Source organism: Anabrus simplex, chromosome 1 (assembly GCF_040414725.1).
Source record: "Anabrus simplex isolate iqAnaSimp1 chromosome 1, ASM4041472v1, whole genome shotgun sequence".
In the NCBI taxonomy this organism is placed as follows: Eukaryota; Metazoa; Arthropoda; class Insecta; order Orthoptera; family Tettigoniidae; genus Anabrus; species Anabrus simplex.
In genome coordinates, this window is record NC_090265.1 from 781256936 (window position 1) to 781274894 (window position 17959).

Consider the following 17959-nt stretch of genomic DNA (forward strand, 5'->3'; position numbering starts at 1 on the left):
ACTGGTGTGAAAAGTGGCTGCTTGGTTTGAATACTTCAAAATGCAACGCAATTACATTTTCACGCAAGTTGGAACCAGTAAATTACCCTTACCATTTATGCAATAACCAAATAGCTCGTGTGAATGAAATAAATGATCTTGGTGTGACAGTTTCAAACTGCTACGGTCTTTCCTTCGAGAAACATTTAGACAAGATTTCTAGCAAAGGGTTTAAATTACTTGGCTTTCTGAAAAGAAATTGTGCCGAATTTGTTTCTCCTAGAACTCTAAAAACTTTGTTTTGCACTCTAATCGGGCCATCGTTAGAATACTGTTGCGAGGTGTGGCTGCCTTCTCAGCAGTATTTAATACAAAACTTGGAAAGAGTCCAAATAAGGTTCATTAAATGGATCAGCTACAAGGGTTTGGGTATTTCTCTCTCTTCGTCCGATTACGAGTCTTTTTGTGAGACTATGAGCATGAGGACATTGCACTCACTCCGCAGATGTGCCAATGCCCTCTTTCTTTATAAGTGTCCGACGAACAGAGTGGATTGCTCAACATTACTGGAGCTGATTCCATTACATGTTCCTCGTCGCAATACTAGGCAAAGGTATATTTTTCATCTGCCTAAATGAGAACTGTGGCTCGGGCTAACTCATGGCTTATGAGGGCACTAACATCACTGAATGAGGTGGGTGAATCAGTGGACCTTTTTCACTCACCCCCATCTAAAATCAGATATGCCCTAATGACCTCACGAATGTAAGGCCCTATATGTAAGATATATAAATATGTAAATGTTACTAGATGTAGTTTAATAATGTCAATTATTTAAGGAGATTGAGTTTTTTATTTATTTATTTATTTAATTTATTCATTTATTTATTCATTCATTCATTTATTTATTTATTTATTTAATGTTTTGTAAATATGCATATAGAATGGTCTCTAGATTTAGTTTGAATTTGGTTTTTATTTTAGGAAATTATTGTTATTTACTTAAGGTGTATTTGCTGTGTATTATCTTTTATTGAATCATCTTTAATTGGGGAAATAACCTGTTGATGATAAATAAATCTATTCAATTCTATTCAAAGAGCGTGCCGAGAGTTATAAAATGCGAAATTGGTTCAAAATGCAAAATTATATCATTTATGCGAAATAGATGCGAAACTCTCGGTTTTATGCAATGAACGTATATACTTTTAAAAACGATGTATTTTTCTTAAGAATAAGGTATGCATTGTTATTTATTTCAGAGGAAAGAATTATTACGGCACCTTAAATCATTCAATGTTTGGAATATCTTTCACTGTCCAAAGAGCAGTGCAAAGAACAACCAGTCACACAGCAAATACACTTTCAAGCACACACGTTCATTCTCTTTGTGTTGACCCTTGATCAAAGTTCGTTATTCTCAACGTTGGTGTTGAGTAGAAGATCTGTTTTAAAGTACGATTTATTTTATTGTCTGGTAGCCATAGACAGAAGTGAAGTGACGATCAAAGGGCGTGCCGAGAGTTACAAATTGGGACATTTTTATGTAAGCAATACAGATAGGCCTATATTGATGTGCCGACTTTGCAATCAAAGACTTGACTAGAAGAAGAAAAATGTTTTGCAGTCCTTCCTTTATCTCAGCAGCAATGCAGTGCATTTGGACCTCCACGAACAGTGTCGATGTAGAGAGGTTCTTTTACCAAATACAACATGATTGTAACTGATAGGTGGTCTCGAATGAAGGAGAAGACCGTTTAAACAATTGGCATGTTGTACTTCAATCATCACTGAAATTCCTCTTTCTTGCAGGTGTGATAAATTGAAGCGATGCGCCGAAAAGGGATCTAACCGACATTTTTTCCAAAAGTGAGATTTCAGCGGAATAAGGATCTATATGGACATCTCTGCATAGTGGCGTAGTCATGTGGAAGAATTTGGAACTTGTTGCTGTGGTAGGGGGTGGAGAATATCTGTCTCGCGCGGAAAAGGGATCTAACTCCAGTCCAAGATGGCGGAGCATAGTTCTTTGCTTGTGACGAATTGAATTAAAACATGAAAATTCAATTAAGAAACGCAAACGTAATGTGAACGAATGGGAGGACGTCAAGCGCAAACATCTTAGGGATGCTGGATTGGCATATACTTCACGGAAAGGTGTCGCAGTTCCAGGAAGGAAAGCACCAGAACCAGTGAGTATGCTTGGATGGAATAGAGATCTATATGTATGGAGTGGAGTTGGTCAGTGTATCGAGTACGATTTTTCAAGCTTTCAGTGACTAGTGCCGCGAGTTTACCAAGCTCGTGGTTTACCGTGTTTCACAGGCAACTGCATGGACAGTCTCCTCTGAACAGGCCATGGCCGATTTCTTCGTAACTCCTGATCCCAACCAATTATAAAAAGAGTTTCGTGTATGCTTATTGGAAAGTCGAGATATAATTTTTTTAACAAAGGCATTATTTCTCTATGACTATTTAGAACAGGGCCGGCCCCGTGGTGTAGGGCTAGCATGCCTAACTCGTACCCGGAGGCCCCAGGTTCGAATCCCGGCCAGGTCAAGGATGTTTACCTGGATCTGAGGGCTGGTTCGAGGTCCACTCAGTCTAAGTGATTAGAATTGAGGAGCTATCTGACGGTGAGATAGCTACCCCGGTCTAGAAAGCCAAGAATAACGGCCGAGAGGATTCCTTGTGCTGACCACATGACACGTCGTAATCTGCAGGCCTTTGGGACGAGCAGGGCTCACTTGGTAACCCAAGGCCCTTCAGGGCTGTTGCGCCATGGGGTTAGGGTTATATAGAACAAGATGACACATTATTAAGCATTAAGGGTTATAAATTTCATGTTGTTGGTCCGTATTGAACTGAGAATAACATATGAGTAACAACACAGTAAAGGTTTCCACCTATTCAATACAAAATATATTCACAATATTTTAAAATTACATGGAACTAGTTTCGACCCATCTAGGGGTCATCATCAGCCACATCAAAGCAAAGATCACTCTTGACGAAATCCTAAGAACATGTTAATTTTAACAGTAAGAATATTATGGAATAACAAGTGAATGTGGTAAATGAAAAGAGATGTTAGTATGGGACAGGTGAGTAATAGCTAATAAATATACAAGGAATATACATAAGAGGTTTGGAACAAAGTACAAAAGGGGGCTTAGTGTTGTAAAAATTATATAATCATGGAAAACAGTAAGTCCTTAAAATGAAGAATGCAATGTGAAATGACACATATAAAATTATATATGGCTTAGGAAGAGTGGAGGTGGTTTAGGAGGGGAAGAGGGCTTAAGGTGGGGTTGAAGAGTGCGGGAGAAAGAGTAATTGTCTCGGAAAAGTATCTTTGCTTAAATTTAGGATTGAGTTTTGGTTGGCTGCATTATTGTTTCTGACGAAAGTGATAAATAGATCGAAGAGTATGTTGGGTTTCTCTGAGATTTCATTGAGATTGGCATTAAAGTATTGGTCTAGGTGTATGTAGTAATTTTCCATTATGTCGAGTAAAGGGCCCTTCTTTGCTAATACGAGGATGTCCATGTCTTGTTCGATATTGGTGAAATTATGGTTATAATCTTGCATGTGTTGGCCGATGGCTGAAAACTTGTTGTATTTTATTGCGTTAGTGTGCTCGTGGTATCTGATATTGAAGTTTCTACCGGTTTGCCCCATGTAGGTTTGTCCACAGGTGTTACATTTGATCTTATAAACTCCTGATTTTAAAATGTAACATCTGTGGACAAACCTACATGGGGCAAACCGGTAGAAACTTCAATATCAGATACCACGAGCACACTAACGCAATAAAATACAACAAGTTTTCAGCCATCGGCCAACACATGCAAGATTATAACCATAATTTCACCAATATTGAACAAGACATGGACATCCTCGTATTAGCAAAGAAGGGCCCTTTACTCGACATAATGGAAAATTACTACATACACCTAGACCAATACTTTAATGCCAGTCACAATCTCAATGAAATCTCAGAGAAACCCAACATACTCTTCGATCTATTTATCACTTTCGTCAGAAACAATAATGCAGCCAACTAAAACTCAATCCTGAATTTAATCAAAGGTACTTTTCCGAGACAATTACCCTTTCTCCCGCACCCTTCAACCCCACCTTAAGCCCTCTTCCCCTCCTAAACCACCTCCACTCTTCCTAATGCCCCCATTTTACCGGGCAACTCAGCCGGTGAGTGATAGTCCCAGAGGCGGAACGTTCGCTTACAGGCAATGCAAAAAAATTTTAAGGGCAGGGATAACCTAAGGACTGGCGACAAATGAGAAACACTGAAAAATGGGTTTTAACATTTATTTAAAAATAAGCACTTTCCACAGGATATCAAAAATTTCCAAAATCTTGAAATAAAATAAAATGTTTCTTCCCAGCCGGTTCCTAGTTCAACGGGATTTCTTCCTCAAAAATTACGTTCTGTAAATATATGAAATAAAATTAGCTTGATTGTTTTAAGAAATTAATCATTTCATTATTTGAGATAACCCTATTTCAAATTTTTAAAATCTGATTTAAATCAATTAATTGAGTCAACAGTAATTTATCATTTACACTTGATTCATTGAATTTCCCTCTTCAAAAAAAATTTTATAATTATTTCTTCTGATGAAATATTCCTACAATTAATTATTTAAACTCTAAATTATTTAACTGAAATAGTTTTAAGACTCACATTTAACATCATATTTTTAAACTTTGCGTAAATCAACACAATGTTGTGCACAACTCACAATTCAATATCTTAAATTTTTCAACACGTAAGGTTATTCATTTACATTCAGTGAAATCAATCCATGGACGTGGCCCTTGCCTATCTATTTTTATTTGAAGCAATAGACCCAAATCTATCTTATTTCACCGTAAAAATGCTTAAAGGTTCATAACCGAGTCAAATATACTCGTCTCAAAAAACATGGAATCAAAGAAAATTTACGCGCACAGCGTACAAAACATCATGACGAAAAATCACAGTCATAAAATATTATCCAATCATCCATCTCACATTCATGCTTAGGCCCACGGCAACATTAATAAATAATTTTAACGAAATCTAGTCCTTGATTTTTATTTTTAATGCTTATTCGAAATTGGAGAAATGTTCCCGATGACGGTATCAGCTAATGACTAGCATTGCAATCATTTGATATGTGATGGTATCAGGATTATCACTTTCACAATGAAATAAAATTCACAACGATGTTCCAGGGAAATTTTAAAATAGAATTCATCACACATAATTCCATAAAATTGTCTACAGCATCGGATAAATAAACATTCGCGTACGCGATCTATGAGTCACGTCGTCATTATTATTGTACCAGGCGGTACACCTCCACGCCGCTAATTCAAATATTGTGCCAGTTGAAACTCCTCTACAGGAGATCGCCTGAACTTTAACAACTGTACTAATTCAAAGGTTTCTTGGAAGATGTCACTACCGTAAATTTTGAAGTGTTCTAAACTGTGTCTATTTCAATTTGGTTTTGTTTGCTCCTTATCAAGAAATTTGAACATTCTCTAACAGATGTCTCTACCAAAACTAATATCGCACTCTGGTGTAAAGGAATGTACCTTCCTGAAGAAATTTTGTATTCATAAGTTTTGTCTTAACTAAAATTTGTTCTGTCAGTTGTAGGTTGGCAATATAATCCTTTCTTTCCGCCTGTTTTGAATGTAGCCAATCATGAATTTCTGTAATTAATTTTCCACCAATAAGGTGTTTCTTCTTCGTCTGGTGTATTAGTTTTTGCTGTTATCCAATAAAATTTTGTGGGCGGGTTGTAATCATTCATGAAACGTCTCGAATTTTCCACGAGGTTATATAAACTGCTGATTTTCTGGTCTCCTGGCCACTTCAGTAACATCTCTCCTAGTGTGATGATGTAGCAGGGGGCGGGAAGCGCCTCTTTCTTCGGGCAGCAGTTCATCCATAAGGTAATGGCTATTTAATAACTTCATTTCTCGCTAGCTCAACAGTTTAACCCTCGGGGCAGGTTCGAATCTTTTCGCATGTAACCTATCTTTAAAATGTAATAGACACTTGGTAAAACTTCGTCTCTTTAACTATAAATTGGGATAGAGAGTGCTAAACCCTCTTGAGCTCCCACTCCTATTGTTTTGAGGTGACTTTGTTTTCACAACCGTTTCTTCCTTTTTTAATGTAATAAAAACTTCTTATACAAGTCACCTCTTTAGTATGGGATTAGCCCTTGTGTATGCGGCCTAGTGCCAAGTAGGTTTTAAAAGTGTATTAGGAGTGCAAGTTACGCCTCCAGTCAAGTTGGTATTTTGGGCCATGTAATTAACCTGCTTCTTTACTGAATAGGCCCAGTAGGTTGGGTATTTATTACCCCTGTTCTTGGTATGCCTTGAGGGCAGTTTGAAGTATAGTTTGTTGTGGCCTTTGATGGGCTTGAACCTTGAGAGCGGGTTTGCTCTTTCTTAAATTTGGTTTCTGTGTGCCTCGAGGAGGCTTAATATGGTAATCAGGAGCCAGTGCTCCTTGGCATGATTGGGTTTTTCTGCCCCTTTGTTTGAACTTGGTATATAGGTAAAGTTGGGCTCATAGCTCAAGGTTCGTGAGTGTCGGGCTCGAAGCCCAAATTTTGTAACGAACTAAAATTGTACTTTCTTAATTTGTTGATCTGCTACTTGGTACCTGTTATATTCTGTTATTTCTTTACCTTGAAAAGAAAATATAACCTTTGTTAAAGTTTTAAATTAACTTTAATTTCGTAAGTTGAGACCTATTCCACCCAGCACCTTCTTTCACCTCTGCTGTTCCACAGATACCTCGGAACAATTATTATTCTCCTACTATCTCAAAATCTCAATTAATAAGTGCTCCGCATGAAGAAACTATGTTCAGAGACATACTCTCTTCCAAAATCGACTCAAATAATGGACTCACAAATAAATACCTATCATCCGATCCATTTCCAAGTCTAAAATATTCAATAACATAGTAAATGCAAATAAGTGAACATTCAAAACACGATCGTATCCCAGGCCTACATTTACTCAAATTTGAGCACACATTAACCTCTTATAAGCTCAATAATAATTATACTCATGACCATAAATTATCCTTTAGACCGGAGTGATGTTAAATTATTATTATTATTATTATTATTATTATTATTATTATTATTATTATTATTATTATGCACGCGATCACATCCTCGTAGGCTATAGCTTAATAAATCATAGATGACTCTATCATGTCCCAAATTCATAACAGATCACAAATCATCTGGGAAAAATCTTAAAATAATAGAACACGTCAATATTCTGTCCCATTCAACTCAAAAATTATTTTAAATTATTTAATAAATTAATAATTATTATCGCATGGGTCAAATAATTTTAGCAATCTCCTATGCTTATTCTGGGACAGTGAGAACCCGTCTCAAAGATATTCACTCAAGTAGAACAAATTAATAGGTCCCAAGTACACTCTCACACTCATCTCAAATTCTACCAACACCAAGGAAAGAAGAATGAAATTTCTAACTACGAAGACTAATAGAAATTATTGCAAATAGATAAACAAGGACTACGATTACAATAATATTACAAAAGAGTGATAGAAAATAATTTAAAATCTTATCTGAAGTGGACATGGTTCTGAACTTGACGGATGATCAAGGAAATTGGATCAGTCACCCATCTCGAATAATATTCTCCCCTCGGCTGAAGTACGCCTTACATTTTAATAATTCATGGCTGCAGTGAGGGTAGACATGGAACAGCTGCTGACTCCTTTATACTGTTGAGGTTTCATCCTTGGAAAATTTTCTGGACTGCTTGCAATCTTCCGTCTTCCGTCTTCTGGTAAATAGCTGAAACTAATAAATCAGTCTTAATAATAGTTCCAAACACACACACGACGAGTTAGGATGGAAAAGATTACGTACTTTACTGTTTTTTTTATTTCGTAGAATAAATGAAATCTGAACTGCTGTATTTCAGACATTTTTGCAAACTAAAATTTCTTCAGAAGCAGAAATATTGCCGTACGGTATCAGATAAGTGCTTATAGCTGCTAAAGTCAAGTAGATCGCCTCCAAACGATATCAAGGAATGACGGCGAATGCAATCAGGGAATACGACGGCGAGAATGAAACAAATTTCCCCAGATGCACAAGTATTTAATATTCTTGAGACGTAGGTGTGTCTTCAAGTCGTACGCTATTGGTTGAAATCTTGCGATCAGGCGAACCTTCCAATTCTATTGGTGAAACATTTTGACATACAAGTACAGGAAGTATTGATCGCCCTAGACCTGGTAACTCCGTGGTCACGTGTTACACAGCTGGAGTCGAGGACACGGCATAAAAAACCCAAGGGCACTGCTTGCTTGTCGGCAAAAAAAAAAACAGTTTCTGCTGCACGCTCGCGGAGATACTGTAGAGTTGAAATCTCCGTTCTGACTGGCAATTTAATGCATTAGTCCACCCTGATAATGAAAATATTCTTCTCAAATAAACCAATTACCAATTTTCAAGGGTACATAATCTCCCTTGTCGGAGAATGATTTGATGGGCAGATTAAATCATTAATATCTGGAAATATAATTAAAATGTTCCTTGAAAATTCGGACATACAGTTATGTGTCACATTATTCCAGAATTACTTTAGGTGAAGTTCAAGCACGTAGCCTGCTATTGTCCAATTCCAGCGCAGCACAAAGTAAGCGCAGTTGACCCATTATGGAACCTTGAAACTCTTGACATTCCTCACACATCTCTTCTGTCATATTAACCTGAGTTGACGCATGATGGTGGGTCGGATCCTCATTTTCGTTCCACGACGTTTCCTCTTCAAGAATGACGTTTACTTGGTCTTGAACTGATTGTTTGGGATGGTAATAACTTTTCAGATTCGAACCATTGTGAACACCTTCATATGACTGGTCGAGACTTTATACGATAGGCGTTGTTTCCATAAACTTTAATAATTTTGTATGGTCCACTGAATAGTGGTGCAAACTTTGCGTAAAATTTACTCGTTGTTTCCGACGTAGCTGGTTTCTTTAATAATACAAGTTCGTGTAGTTTCAATGGACGATGGAATTTCTTATTTCTAACCCGTCGTGTCGACTCTCAGCTTGTTCTCGTAAAGATTTTGCTGCCTTTTCAATATTTTCCTCCAGAGTAGGCTTCCTATTCCCAGGGCATTGAATGATGTCGTCCCAAGGTCAACGAGGTTGTCTGTCAAAATGAAGAATGACCGGGATCTGTGACGTAGCCTCGTGCACGGTGTTATTTAAGCACTCCATCATAATTGGTAACACATCTACCCATAACCAATGTTCATTCCCACAGAAGATATGGCAGAATTTCGACAGTTCCTGCATCACACTCTCGGCTGAATTACTTGATGGATGGCGCACAGAATTTAAAATATGTTTAATGCCTAATTGCTCCATAGCTTGACGAAATTTGATGGAGGTAAATTGTGATCCATGATCGGTCAGTATGGCTTTCGGCTTGCCCATATGAGGTATCAGGTTACGAGTTATCTGGCGGATTACAGATTTAGAATTTGCTTTTTGAATAGGATATAAGGTGATATATTTGGAAAACACATCAACAGTAACTATTACATGTCGGTTGCCCCTTCTAGAGATTGGAACGGGCCCGAAATAGGTCCATTGCGAATAACTGTTTAGGTCCTGTAGGTATTATTGGAATAGGACTATGTTGAAGTAGATGGGAGCTGGGCTTCACTCGTTGACAAGTGTCGCAGGTTCGAACTACGTTGCGGACAGTGGATCGAAGTTTTTCCCAGGTGAACTTCTCTTGAATAGTGGCTAGCGTTTTATCAATACCACCATGACCAGTTATCCTGTGCGTATGCCAGGTAAGAGATTCTTGCAATTTTGAAGGTTCTACAACTCTTAATTTAGATCTAGCAGAATCTGTGAATTTAAATAATATTTCATCCAAATATTGATAACGTGTAGCTTTTCTTTTACATTTCCTATATCCAGGTTCTCCAGGCTTGATTTTCTTCTCCAGGAAATCTATAATACGTCTCAAATTTTTATCTCTTTTCTGGGCTTGCCGGATATAACGAAGCTTTCTTAAAAATTCATGGTCCTCTGGAACTAGTTCAATCTGATGTACTTCCACAATCTCAGCATTCGGATTTCGACTTAAACAATCAGCCAATAAATTGCTTTTTCCAGTACAATGTTCTAATTTGATATCAAATTGTTGGACAAACATCGTCCACCTGAATATCCGCTCAGACGCCATGGTCGTTTTCATCATAAAAGTTAGAGCTTTATGGTCGGTCCTGATAATAATTTGGAACCCATATATAATCTTTTGCCAGTATTTGAGGGCATACACTATGGACAACATTTCCAGTTCAGTAACGGAGTAGTGCTTCTCGTGGTTACGTAATTTTCTACTGACGAAAGCAAGATAAACTTTCTTCTTAGGGTCTTCCTCATTTTCTTGGAATAACACTGCTCCAATTCCAATACCTGACGCGCCCGTTTGCAAAATGAATGGTCTCTCGAAGTTCGGATATCCCAATTTGACATTATGGAGTAGCATTTCTTTGGTTTCAGTGAAGGCTGTCTCACATTCCTCATTCCACTTCCAACGGTTTCCCTTTTTTAGCAGTTCCTGTAGTGGCGCAACAGTTTGCGTAAAATTAGGGCAGTGGTTGGCCAAAAAGTTGGCCATCCCTAGAAATTGCCCCACTTGTTTCACTTTAATGGGCCTCAGAAATTTACTAATGGCTTCTATTTTGACAGGATTGGGTCTAATTCCTTCGCCATCTATTATATGACCTAGAAATAAAATTTCAGGTTGACAGAATCTCGACTTGGCTAGATTAATGTGAAATCCAGTTCTAGAAAGATTTTCCAGCAGTTTCTCCAGCTTAAATAGGTGTTCTTCGAAGGTTTCACTTGCCAGAAGTAAATCATCTATGTATTTTGTTGTGAAGCTCTTTACTTCCTCCGTAAGACATCTATTGATCCCTTCAAAAGTGGAAATAATTTATTAAGGGAGAATGATTTATTTCATCAGTGAGTTGAAACATTATTTCGATCGCCAGGAGGGTGAGATTTTACACTCCCATGCCAGCATGAACAAGCCGCCTGCGAACCGGTTTTCCCAACCTACCAAGAGAACGAGGAAGAAGGGTGAAATTCCTGTTAGGTGTCCTTCAGACACGTGTGTGTGCCACGTGATCAGGCGGGCTGCGTGATTGTAATCGATCAATAATGGCAATAATATATAAGTAATAATAATAACAACGTAAACGTTTCCACCTTTTCAATACTAAAATATATTCACAAAATTATAAATTACACGGTACTAGTTTCAACCCATCTAGGGGTCATCATCAGCCGTATTGGAGCAAAGATCACTTTTGGCGAAATCCTAAGAAAATGTTATTTTAAAGAATAACAAGTGAAATGAGATGTTATTATGGTAATAGTTAATAATACAAGGAATATACATACTAAGAGGTTTTTAACAAAGAATAAAGTATAAATGGGGTGTTGTAAAAATTATAATCATGGAAATCAGTAAGTTCTTGTATTGAAATGACATATATAAAATTATATATGGCTTAGGAAGAGGGCTTAAGGTGGGGCTGAAGGGTGCGGGAGAAAGTGTAATTGTCTTGGAAAAGTACCTTTGATTACATTTAGGATTGAGTTTAGGTTGGCTGCATTATTGTTTCTGAGGAAAGTGATAAATAGATCGAAGAGTATGTTGGGTTTCTCTGAGATTTCATTGAGATTGTGACTGGCATTAAAGTATTGGTCTAGGTATATGTAGTAATTTTCCATTATGTTGAGTAAAGGGCCCTTGTTTGCTAATACGAGGATGTCCATGTCTTGTTCAATATTGGTGAAATTATGGTTATAATCTTGCATGTGTTGGCCGATGGCTGAAAACCTGTTGTATTTTATTGCGTTAGTGTGCTCGTGGTATCTGATAATGAAGTTTCTCCCGGTTTGCCCGATGTAGGTTTTTTTACAGGTGGTACATTTGATCCTATAAACTCCTGATTTTAAAAAACTGCTGGTCTTGTTGATGTGTGAAGTATTGTATAAAACGTTCATGTTCTTATTGTTGGTTTTGAAGGCTATTTTAACGCCTTGTTTCTTAAAGATGTTGGTTAACTTGTAGATATCATTGTTGAACGTGAAGGTGGAAAATGTTAGAGGTTTGGTTATTTCTTTTTTGAGGGTAGTTTTTGGGCGATGTTTGTGTTTATTGATTATCCTTTCTATAAAATGATAGCTGAAGCCGTTGAATTTTGCGATTCCGCGGATTGTGTTGAGTTCGTTTTTTAGATCTTTATTGGACATAGGTATGCTGAAGGCTCGGTGAACTAGGCTGTTGTATGTGGCTCGTTTGTGGGACTGGGGGTGCACTGAATCTTGGCGAATGGTGGAGGCTGTTTGAGTGGGTTTTCTGAAAATGTTATAACTGAAAGAATCTGAGTTTCTAGTGATGGTTAAATCTATAAAGTTGATTTTTTGATTTGATTCAGATTCTAGTGTGAATTTGATATGAGGATCAATATTGTTCAGTCTTAAGAGGGTGGTGGGTGCGTTAATTGATTTCTCATTCATGATTACGAAGACATCGTCGACATATCTGGCCCAAAAGAGAATGTTTTCGAATTCGTTGTCAATTTTGGTGTATTCGAGGAAGTCCAGGTACATTTCTGCTAAGATACCTGAGGCCGGTGACCCCATTGCCAAACCATTTTGTTGATATATGACATTGTCAAAAGTGAAGAAGTTATTGTCGATGATAAGTTTTAATATTGTGATAAAGTCTTGTATCTCTAGTTTGCTTAAGTGGCTGTTTTTGTTTAAATTGTTTATAATTATCGGAATTAATTTTGATACTTGTATGCTTGGGTACATGTTTACAATATCGAAAAGAGTGGATGGAGTGATCCGGTTGCAAATTGAACTTGTTTAGTTTTTCTACTAGCTCAGATGTTTTTAACAGAATTTTTGGATAAGAATTGATAATTTTTTCTTAAGAAACATTGGATGAATTGTGATATTTTGTATAAGGGGCTCGGTCTATAGTTGATAATTGGCCGGATGGGAATTCCGGTTTTGTGAATTTTGGGAAGAGCTTTAGCAGTAGGGAGTCCTGGGTTCATATGTATGAGTTTGGATTTTTCCTGTTCGGTAAATAAAAATGAAGTGTTGTTAAGAGTTTGTTTAAGTAGTTTTTGAATTTTTTGGGTGGGGTCTTTTTTGATTATGGAAAATGAGCTGTCTGTGAAAAAGTTTTTTGTTTTTTCAATATATACTTTTTTATCCATGATAACTGTTGCATTGCCTTTGTCAGCTTTGGTTACGATGAGTTCGTTGTCTTTAATTTTCTTCTTGAGGGCGTATATGCGCTTTTGTTCAGCAATTTTTTCTCTATTATTGAGGTTATTTGCGGGGTTGGTTAAATTGGGGAGGATATCAGTCAGTTTCCTTTTAACATCGGTTCTAACCTCATTTTGCGTGTCTTCCGGCATTTTATTGATGGCTAGCTCTGATTCTGTGATCATAGTAGCGGCTATGTTGAGGCTGTTCAAGTTTGGCCAGTTGTGTTTCGGTCCTTTGGATAAAGTTAAGTGTTCACTTTCACTTAAGGGCGTGTTAGATAGATTTACAACAGCTGGATGAAACTGCGTACGATCGAACGTGTTACTATTGGAGTTTCTAGTTTGTTGGTTATGTAGTTGCCAGTTTTTTAGCCTGTTGAGTTTATTCTCCAAATTTGATTGTTTTTTGGCTAGTTCGTAGAATAATTTGTTCTCTACTTCTTGATAGAATAGTGTCCATTGTGCGTTTGAAAGTAGTTTAGTCGCTGCGAGGTGAGTGTCGTATAATTTCTGATTCAAAAAAGATTTCTTCCTGTACAAGAATTTAATTTCGTCTCTTAACCATATTTTGTTTGTTTTGTTTTGAGTTTTGATGGTTTGAGGTGAAGTCCGATGTTTCTTTTTATTGCTTCTTAGAAAATTAGGTGTCAAGTTAAGTGATATACATTGCTTTAGGAAATCGATGTCTTTGCGTAATTTGGCTATCTTTAATTTTAGGCCTAGATACTGAAAGTCAATAAAAACAAACATCGCCCAAAAACTACCCTCAAAAAAGAAATAACCAAACCTCTAACATTTTCCACCTTCACGGTCAACAATGATATCTACAAGTTAACCAACATCTTTAAGAAACAAGGCGTTAAAATAGCCTTAAAAACCAACAATAAGAACATGAACGTTTTATACAATACTTCACACATCAACAAGACCAGCAGTTTTTTAAAATCAGGAGTTTATAGGATCAAATGTACCACCTGTAAAAAAACCTACATCGGGCAAACCGGGAGAAACTTCATTATCAGATACCACGAGCACACTAACGCAATAAAATACAACAGGTTTTCAGCCATCGGCCAACACATGCAAGATTATAACCATAATTTCACCAATATTGAACAAGACATGGACATCCTCGTATTAGTAAACAAGGGCCCTTTACTCAACATAATGGAAAATTACTACATACACCTAGACCAATACTTTAATGCCAGTCACAATCTCAATGAAATCTCAGAGAAACCCAACATACTCTTCGATCTATTTATCACTTTCCTCAGAAACAATAATGCAGCCAACCTAAACTCAATCCTAAATGTAATCAAAGGTACTTTTCCAAGACAATTACACTTTCTCCCACACCCTTCAGCCCCACCTTAAGCCCTCTTCCTAAGCCATATATAATTTTATATATGTCATTTCAATACAAGAACTTACTGATTTCCATGATTATAATTTTACAACACCTCATTTATACTTTATTCTTTGTTAAAAACCTCTTAGTATGTATATTCCTTGTATTATTAACTATTACCATAATAACATCTCATTTCACTTGTTATTCTTTAAAATAACATTTTCTTAGGATTTCGCCAAAAGTGATCTTTGCTCCAATACGGCTGATGATGACCCCTAGATGGGTTGAAACTAGTACCGTGTAATTTATAATTTTGTGAATATATTTTAGTATTGAAAAGGTGGAAACGTTTACGTTGTTATTATTATTACTACTTATATATTATTCTCAGTTCAATACGGACCAAAAACATGAAATTCATAACCATTAACAATAATGGCAAGGTCGTGTGACGTGAAACTAGGGCAGCCAATAAAAATGACAACCTTCACAGGAATGCAACAGATCCACCAATCAGATATAATCAAGAGGCACACCTCCGTCTTAAGACAGTGAATTTATGGTAATTCCAAAGGAAATTTTATAGAGGGTTTTTACTTCTGAACACTTGATTTGAGCGTTACTCTGAATGCAGCTACGGTCGAGACTGGACATCGTTTGCTTTACTGGGAGACTTTGCATTAGAGAAGGCACTGAGGATGAATAAACTGCAATTCAGGCATTTTAAAAACTTCTCTATGATTTATTTATGACTGTCATAAGTTAAGTGTCCATCTCCAAATTATTAAATATCGCGTGTGTATCCTGGACTATTGCTAAGACTTTTATTAGTTTCAGTTTTTCTACGAGAACTCAGAAGAAGGAAGGTCGTTGGTTCGAGCTCGCTTCAAGATGGCTATCCCTTTCCGAGATGAATCCTACTGTTTCCTGTGCACCTTCATCTCCTCCATGAGTCACTAATTATGTAAGGCGTCGGACATGGGCAAGACTTTGTTCGATGGAAGGTGATGTGACCACGTACTAGGCCATCAGCCAGAATCCAGTTAACACCAGCCACATGAGTATTCCTTAAGAATTCATCTTTCTATCTTTCTGTAAAATGTCTGTAAAACGTAGCCTTACCTTATTCATTTAGATTTTCTATTAGTTTAGCAGTAGTTTGACTTTTCATTCTTCTTTCCTCGGTGGGAGGTAGTTTGTGCTCTGGAATGAATGTGTATTCGGTTCTATTAGTTAGAGATAAGAGTGAATGTCATCGAGAGAGACCTCAACTGTCCTAAAAATTTAAGACGGCAGGAGAAATAAAAGTAAATGACCTCCGCGTTAATCTTGAATGATTTTGAAATAGTTTGAAAATTAATTGAGACAGATTAGGACAGTGTTCTAGTGTTTTTCTGAGTGTCAAATTTCAATCTACGATTATACGACATTTCTGTGGACTTGAGTTCGTTTAGAGTCATCTAAATAATTTCGTACAATAGCTTTGCAAGTGTGATTAGGCACGCTCAATAAATATAATAATAATAATAATAATAATAATAATAATAATAATAATAATAATCATAATAATAATAATGAGTAAAAATAATTAAACCTAATTACGGGCTAAAATTTGAATAAGGTCATGGGTTTAATGTTGGTTTGTTCTTGGAAAGAATTAACGTGTGTTTACTTTATGTAAAATAGGCCTGGAACATAGCATCCTCCGGACGGAGTAATGATGAATTATACGCATATTTTACTGTGCTATTAATTTGATTATGACTAGCAGATGGACATTATATTTTGTGTGATAATTTATGCATCCATTAGAGTCATTTTTGGAAGAAATGTGTCACTGGACATGATTTCTTCGAGCTTGAGCGCAGATTAATCGAGAGCCACAATATAGTAGGAGAATAAGAATAAATGCCGCAACTCATGTACCGTAAGCGCGTATTCTAATATTTTGACCTGTGCTGTAGGTATTTACTTGCTTATTTTGAATGATTTCTGTTTAAAGGATTCCCTTGAACATCGTTGTATAATTAATTTCTGCATAAAAGTGATAACCTCAACTCTATCACGTCCTAGATCGACACCTGGAATGTACATGATATTGTCATCTAGAGAATGATTTCCCTAATTTGGAATAATCCAAAAATTAATAATAATGGGTTAGTGTTCGTGAAAATAATATTGTAATATTGTCGTGTACTGTGTGTGAATGTGTGATGTGTGATTTGATTATATTCTGTGTTTTGTGAATTTTCTTGAATGGTTTTATGATGATGTTCTCCACTGCGCACGTCAAAATTTTGACCGATTTACGTCATTTTCACATGTCCGTGATTTGATGAATTATGAATCTTTAGAAGATTTTATTATAATTTAAGGTAGATTAGGATCTTATTCACTAAAATAAATTGAATAAGAGAAGGCAACGTCCGTGGATTGATGTCACGAGGCTGAATTTATAGTTATTGTACAGTCACTTATTGCATAAAAACGAGTAACGTTTAGGTTGACATGAGATCAAATAATTAATTATGAGAAGTTCAGTCAATCATTATAAAAATGAATTGATTGATGAAGGGAAAGTCTAAGGAAGACTTATTAACCACAATTTCTTGAATTAAACATATTTCAATAATTTTAATAAGGGAAAGAAAATGATCATTTTCTTGTAGAATTAAGCGAGATCCAGAAGGAATATTTTAATTTAAGCAATTTAATTATCATTATTTGAGAGAGTGATACCAGATATTATTTTGATTTTCAATCCAGTTTATAGTAAATTAATGATCCCTATTATTATTATTATTATTATTATTATTATTATTATTATTAATACAGACAAGAACATTCATTGAGCTTTAATTTGATCAAGATTCCTTATAGACGATAGCACGAGGAGAAGAGATTTTCAAGAATTATTCCCAGATTTTGTAAATTTAATTGTTTATTGGAAGAGTGATAGTTTTTAATAAATGTATAAAACCTATTTTAGCTTCTTTTCATTTGTCGCTAGTCCTTCATCTATTCCTGCCTTTAAAATTTTCTGCACAGCCGATAAGCGAACGGTCTACCTTTGAGACTCTCGCTCACTGGCGAGCTGAGCCCGGCATGATGGGGGCACTATCTAGTGCTCGAATGAGAGCGCTTCCAGCATTACAAATTCCAAAAGGTAATTTTCGGAAAACATAAGTTTGTTGGTTGAACATAATA

General features: G+C 36.4%; 1 protein-coding gene across 7 annotated transcripts in view; it reads right to left on the bottom strand.

Moving 5' to 3' along the window:
- LOC136873410 (mitochondrial transcription rescue factor 1) overlaps positions 1 to 17959 on the bottom strand; it is a 155657-nt gene that overhangs the window by 29325 nt on the left and 108373 nt on the right. For 2 of the 7 annotated variants that reach the window (XR_011017555.1, XR_011017554.1), the window contains exons 5-6: positions 15875 to 15955; positions 4301 to 4434 (exon numbers count right to left, since the gene is read on the bottom strand). The exons of 2 other annotated variants lie outside the window; for them this stretch is intronic. The gene's annotated coding sequence lies outside the window, so the exon portion shown is untranslated. Of the gene's footprint in view, positions 1 to 4300; positions 7866 to 15874; positions 15956 to 17959 lie in introns of those variants that run through there. 3 more of the 7 variants (XM_068225220.1, XM_068225218.1, XM_068225219.1) reach the window with 2 other exon arrangements.